The sequence below is a fragment of the Octopus sinensis genome, linkage group LG3, assembly GCF_006345805.1.
Source record: "Octopus sinensis linkage group LG3, ASM634580v1, whole genome shotgun sequence".
Lineage (NCBI taxonomy): Eukaryota > Metazoa > Mollusca > Cephalopoda > Octopoda > Octopodidae > Octopus > Octopus sinensis.
The window spans coordinates 67,958,081-67,965,580 of record NC_042999.1 but is presented as its reverse complement, the minus strand read 5'-3'; positions in this window follow the sequence as shown (position 1 = coordinate 67,965,580).

The following is a 7,500-nucleotide window of genomic DNA, read 5'->3' as shown; positions in this document are numbered from 1 at the left end:
GTGTGTGTGTGTGTGTGAGTGTGTCTCAGTGTATCTTTATGTTTGTGTGTGTTTGTGTGTATGCGTTTGCATTCATATGTGTATGAGTTCCTGTGTGTTTGTGTGCATGTGTACTTCAGTATGCATGTTTCCGTGTGTGAGCGTATGCGTGTATGTGTGTGTGGGCGTGAGAACATGTATGTGTCCTTGTTTGTCTTTGCATGTATGTGTGTGTGTGTGTCCGTTCGAGTATGTGTGCGTATGTGTGTCTGTGTGTCCATGTGGGTCTTTGTAAGGCCTCTGCCTAAGGAGAGCATTCACTATTCAAAACCGGTCGTGTTTCGGTTATCAAGGCAGACTCTCGTATCTGTCGTAGGGATGCGTCATCCGGGTGTCTAGACAGGGTTTCTATGCTAATTCGGTGCAGCACACCACCATGTTGTTCTTTGGCATGCTGGTAGAGTATCAAGGTTTGTTTTTGATCCCTGTATTCCTTTCAATGTTCATTTAAACTTCTCGCCATTTCACCTATATGTGCAGTCTTCCGGAAGACTTCATATATTAGTGAAACGGCGAGAAGTTTTGCCGAGCGTATAAATATATATGTATATATATATATATATATATGTGTGTGTGTGTGTGTGTGTGTGTGTGTGTGTGTGTGTGTGTGTGTGTGTGTGTGTGTGTGTATGTGTGTATGTGTGTGGTGTGTGTATGTATGTATGTATGTATGTATGTATGTATGTATGTATGTATGTATGTATGTATGTATGCATGCATGTAAGTATGTATATATGTACGTATGTATGTATGTATGTATGTATGTACGTATGTATGTATATATGTATGTATGTATATATGTATGTATGTATGTATGTATGTATGTATGTATGTATGTACGTATGTATCAGTTCAGTTTGAGTATACACTTTGAAGTTTGCTTCTGAACCCTCGTCCATGGGTACCAGCTTAGAGATATAGTTTTACAGCGAAAACCAATAGTATTACTGAAAATACAACTGGACATCCGTGAATATCCGAAAAAGTTTATATAAAAATGTAAACAAAAGAGAATGAATTAAGCGAACACTTTTTATTGCATAATACTACAATTGTTTCCTTATTTTACCAGCAGTTTATTGCCGAAATATTATGAGATAATATATTAAAGGTATCAGGCATCGTATCATTATTATTTAATTAACATTGATGAATGTAGATTCTTTAGGTATAGACGCAAAGAGTCTGCTAAATCAAAATATCATTTCGTTCATATATCACAGTTAAAACGAAAATAAGAAAAAAAATTCCATTAAATCGTAAACCATAGATTCAGATCAGGCATTCAAGAAAGGGACGATTGATGAATGCAGAAATAAAAGGAAAAATAATCGAATAGCAAGTTATATAAATAAATAATCTGATAAAACATAATTTAAATTTTTGTATGTATGTATGTACGTACGCATGTATGTACGTACGCATGTATGTCTGTATAGATAGAAAGATAGACAGACAGACAGTAAAAGTTTGAACATCCGGACTTCAGAAATGCAAATAGCCAACACACGATTTTCAAGAACTCACTAATATTTTTTCATTTAACAGGCTTTTCTGAGTGCGCACGCTCATAAGAGCCATTGCTGTACAGCAACAACAAAACATCATGTGATCATCATAATAAAACGAGCAATCACACCATAACAAGGCATGTAATTTTTGTGTCTTTCTCTTTCCATTTACCTTGTATAGCATACGTATTTAGAAGCCCGTAATAGTGGCTCCTAAAATAGACAAACTTAGTTATGTGAAGAGGTGACAAACTTGGAATAATTAAGTAATTAAAAAAAATTAGACGTGATGTGAGCAATATTGTGCCTATAGGAACATACGAATCAGGAATGAGTCTTACTATAAAGTTGCTGAGTGATAATGTTGGCTGTCACAATTAGAAAATTTGAATAGAATAATGTACCGATAGTTCTTGTAAAAACGATCAAAACGTATCACAATTTCTGGAACGATGCATATTGCCAAAGGAAAGTCTTTTAAGGAGCAAATTAACTTTAAATTTGAATATTTAGTGATGAATATTTAGTGATGAATGGCTTAGGAATGTTAAGACTCGTTGTTGTATTTGTTAGATGCTACTACAGAAATGCAGTCGGCTGGTACACAAATAGCAGCAAAATATAGTGTAACATAGTAAAATTTTGAAAAAATTTGCAATTGAATATGATCTCAGAACTGATCAAATTTATAATGCTGATGAAAAGGAAAGTGGTGGGGCTTCTAAATGTGTTTGGCCACGAAAATTTTGGCTAGAACCCAAGAACAAAATAAAACGGGTTAAGCATAATAAAGAGAGATTAGCTGTTTCTTTAGGTCAGCATAAAATAGGCGTTTCGTGATGATTAAACATAAATGCCATGGGCCTTTAATGGAATTGTGCACTTACCAGTGATCTAAAAAAAAGACCTAAGAGTGTTTGGATGAGCAAGGCACATTTCCCGATTGCTTCGTTCAAAATTTTGTTCCGTCATTTCATCAGAATTTAAAAATAATGGTAAAGTCTGTAAATACAAAGTGCCTAATATTTCTTGACTGCTGTGAGACCCATCAGCACGAACCAAAATATGTTTGATTGCAGGAATAATTATATATGCTGCATGACACCAAATGCAGCGTCACTAATTCAACCCTTGGATCAAGAAGTCATTAAGAAGTATAAATGTCACGATTAAAGCGATTTTATGAACAAAATGGCAAATATAAATGTCACCTCTATAGAATTTCAACGCAGTTTTACGATTAAATATGCAGTATCTTCATTCGTTACTGCATGGGATGCAGACGAGCTTAAAACAATTTTAAGAGCGTGACGAAAGTTATAGCCAAGCATGCTGCTCTCAGATATAGAGCATGATCAAGACAAAGATATGAATGATTCTATATAAAGTAGTGCGAGTACTAATGGATATTATTTAATTATCTCTATCAATGTTTACTTCACGCTGACATTGAAGAATAGATACGCACTGAATATGATTTTGAAGTTGCAACCATTTTCACTGATCAAGAATTCGTTTAAAGCATTACAGTTTCTGATAAGAAAGAAGAGAATTATTCAGAAGTAACTGGTGAAGCAGACGATAAAGTTGAAGAAAAGATATCTTAAGGCCACTGCAGAAGAATGCATTGAAACGGTTATTATATTTGTATAACAGAACCATAGCTTTATTCTTCAAGTCGTTATGCAATGCGTACATGATGTAGAATAATCTTATCAGAAATAAATTAATATCATAAACATAGTGATATACAAAAGTATTTAAAGAAAGCAATAAAAGCGCCCAAGCAATGCAGCAGATGAAGTAGAAACTACAAGTCTTCTATACACAAGCAGTGCAGCAGACGATACAGAAGACGTCGGAATGAACAAATAAATATCTACTTTTTATACCTTGTTTTGTACTTTGTATTTTGTATGAAAATGTTTCGTTATTAAATTAAAAATAAATAATTTGCATAAAATAATTTCAGCTTTCATTTGTTCACTGAATTTTTTTTATTTAAAATGTTCATTTCTAAACGTTATTTCATGCATTACATAACCTTTTATTCATTTGTTTATTTATTGTAGTGAAAAATATTTGCGTACATTTTTCTGTGGTGTCGATATTATTTGTCTTTAAAACTACTCGTTTTAATAAATGACGCATAATGTGTTGACCGAGGAATAAACTATCAACCTCTACCAGGTCACCTCTTTTCTTTTCCTCATCTCACCTGACTTTTAAAAGTATGGCAAGAAAATCTAGCAAGTTCGAACCGACTCGTTCTCTGAGTAATCTATATTTTTGAACTGTATGAATATATAAATTTATACGCATATAAAAATGTATGTATGTATTTACATATATATATATACATGATAGATCACTAGCCACTAAACCTTTTTTTTATTTTCTCTCCCTGTTTATTTCTCTGTTCCTTTCTGTCGAAGAGCGTAGGCTCGAAACGTAAAAGACTTTCTCTCTTCCCGAGCATTAAACTAATACATCTGTTTGTTGTTTACACACTCGTCTTCGTCTTTTGTTTTGTTTTTTTTTTTTGTAAATTCTCACTATATATATATATATATATATATATATATATATATATATATATATTATATATTATATATATATATATATATATATATATATATACTAACTTAAAAGCCGTCCTGTCGGGTGGCTTTTAAGCTAGTGTACAGCTTTTAAGCAACTGACCCTAAATAGGAAGATCTGCAAACAGATCTCTAACTTGTTTTGGAGAATTTGTTGCAACTGCTTCCTCCAGAGTCATATCCCAATGATGATCATATTTGTCACAAAAATATCATGTAAAAACCTTGCCGAAAAACAATCGCAGTAACGAAAACAAGAAAATCCAAAATTTCAGGATTGCAGGTCTGGATTCGGTCCGCAACGTTTTTTAATTTACTCATGGAGTTGGCCTTTAGATTATAAAAATTGTTATCGTACAAAAAGATTTGTCGCAAAAAGTCACGTAAAAAATCGCCGAAAACAATAACAGTAATGAAAACTTGGGAATCCAAAATTTCAGGATTGTGGGTTCGGATTCGGCCCGGAATGTTTTTAATTTACTCACGGAGTCAAACTGATTCCAAAATGTTATGATATGTTGGGTTACGGCCTCTAAGAGTAAAGTTGAAAGAGTGTGACATACTGACATCCACATTTATTATATTATATCAAGACGGCGAGCTGGCAGAATCGTTAGCACGCCGGGCAAAATGCTTAGCGGTATTTCTTCAGCCGTTAGGTTTTGAGTTCGAATTCCACCGAGGTCGACTTTGCATTTCATCCTTTCGGGGTCGATAAAAGTAGTACCAGTTACGTACTGGGGTCGATGCAATCGATTTAATCCCTTTCCCCAAAATTTGAGGCCTTGTGCTTCTAGTAGAAAAGATTTATTAAAGTTGAAAAAGTGTGATACACTGACATTCACGTTTATTATATTAAATATGTTTAATTTTGGGGAAACTTTATTTTAATTAAAGTGTATTTTATGTGTGTGTATGTGTTTGTGTGTGAAGTGTGTGTGTATATATATATATGTGTGTGTGTGTATTGAAGAAAGCAAAAAATAAAACAAAAATGATAGTGTTCAGTATGTTAGCCACAAGAATTTCTGTCAAAGAGACATGGTTAAACAAAGTTGTACATCATCTCCCTCTTTCTCCCACACACCCACTCTTTTTCTCTCTTTTATTATTACTCCCACTGCGACCATCAACACTACTACTTTTAATAAAACATCATCAGCTCTCCCTAAATTTCTTTCTCTCTCTCTCTCTTTTTCTTTCTTTCTCTCTCCCTCGTCTCTCTCTCTCTCTCTGTGTCTTCGCCACTGCCCTCATCGTCTCTATGCCTACTGTTACTATCACCCCATCATGTGGAATAGTAGGACTGTCATTGACTAGTGATAAAGGGAGTGGTCTAAGTGTGACACACTGACACACAGAAATTAGTTTTCGCATTTATTATATTAGACGTGTGTGTGTGTATGCACATGTGTAGTATATATATATATATAATATATATATATATATATATATATATATATATATATAGATTGTGTTGCATGCACATACGTACATATGTATGCATGTTTACATGTATGTGTGTATGTATGTACGTACGTACGTATGTAGGCCTTGAATTTTTTTATCTATTTATTAGTATTCTTCCTAGAAGGAGGGAGCCGGTTTTAAACAGAAAAAACCCCCTCTATTCCTGCATTGTGTCTAACAATAACGATAATTGTCATAAACGAAACTTCAAGAAAGTCTTGCATACTTTTACTGTTCCACTTTGCAGATTCTACCGGTAAAGTTCGTATTAGCCGACCTCTTTCTTTGCCCGTAAACCCTACCTGTTCCAGATTGTCAATTAGGCATTTACTAATAAAACCAAGTGCCTGAATTATTTTTGGTAAGTATATAAATTTGTAATCAGCGTAGAGGATTGCAGGTTTCGAAGCGGTTGTCCATAGATTCTCCTCCTCAATACTTTTTGGGAAAGACATTTACATTTCAGTTGGAAGACTGCTAACTTCTCTGATTTTATATTGATTTGCTTTTGTCCCAAATAATAATGTCAGGCCTATTATGTTTGCACTTGGTAGACGTTTTTATGGGAATGTTCTTCCAATATTATTTATGTTGGTAAAGGTACGTGGCTTAGTAGTTATGGTATTCAACTCACGATTGTAAGGTTGTGAGTTCGATACCAGTCAGGGTGTTTGTGTCCTTGAGCAAGGCACTTTAATTTACATTGTTCCAGTTCATTCAGCTGGAAAAATTGAGTAGTATTTAGTGGACTGGCAGAACCGTTAGCACGCCGGGCAAAAGGCTTAGCTACATATCGTCCGTCTTTAGTTTCTGAGTTCAAATTCCACTGAGGTCGACTTTGCTTTTCCTCTTTTCCTTAAAAAACTGCCAAAGAGTGTCGATAAAGAAAGAATCAGGTTATTTTATATTTCTATCTCTGTCTACCTTTCTCCTCCTCACCCTTTCTCTCTCTCTTTCTCTTTTTACTTGTTTCAGTCATTTGAGTGCGGCCATGCTGAAGCAGCGCCTTTAGTCGAGCAAATCGACCCCAGGACTTATTCTTTGTAAGCCTAGTACTTATTCTATCGGTCTCTTTTGCCGAACCGCTAAGTTACGGGGACGTAAACACACCAGCATCGGTTGTCAGGCGATGTCGGGGGGACAAACACAGACACACAAACATATACACACATATATATATATATATGTACATATATACGACGGGCTTCTTTCAGTTTCCGTCTAGTATATATATATATATATATATATACACACATACATGCTAAGCCTGGTACTTACTGTATCGGTCTCTTTTGCCGAACCGCTAAGTTACGGGGACGTAAACCCACCAGCATCGGTTATCAAGCGATGTTGTGGGGGACAAACACAGACACGCAAATATACACACACACCACCACACCACACCACACACACACACACACACATATATATATATATATATATATATATATATAATATATACGACGGGCTTCTTTCAGTTTCCGTCTACCAAATCCACTCACAAGGCTTTGGTCGGTCCGAGGCTATTGTAGAAGACACTTGCCCAAGGTGCCACGCAGTGGGACTGAACCCGGAACCATGTGATTGGTAAGCAAGCTACTTACCACACAGCCACTCCTGCGCCTCCTTTCTTTCTTTCCTTTTTTCTTTCTATTTCTTTTTCTGTTTGTCTGTCTCTGTCTATATTTTGCTCTGATGTTCTCTTCGAATCGGCTCGACAATTTTGTGGAGGACTACACACACACACACACACACACACACACACACACACACACACACACACATACACACACACACACACACACACACACAGCGTCCATATATTCAAAAAAATAGAGAATGTTTTGAGTAAGACAGGAGCGTTGGGACAGCAACCTTTT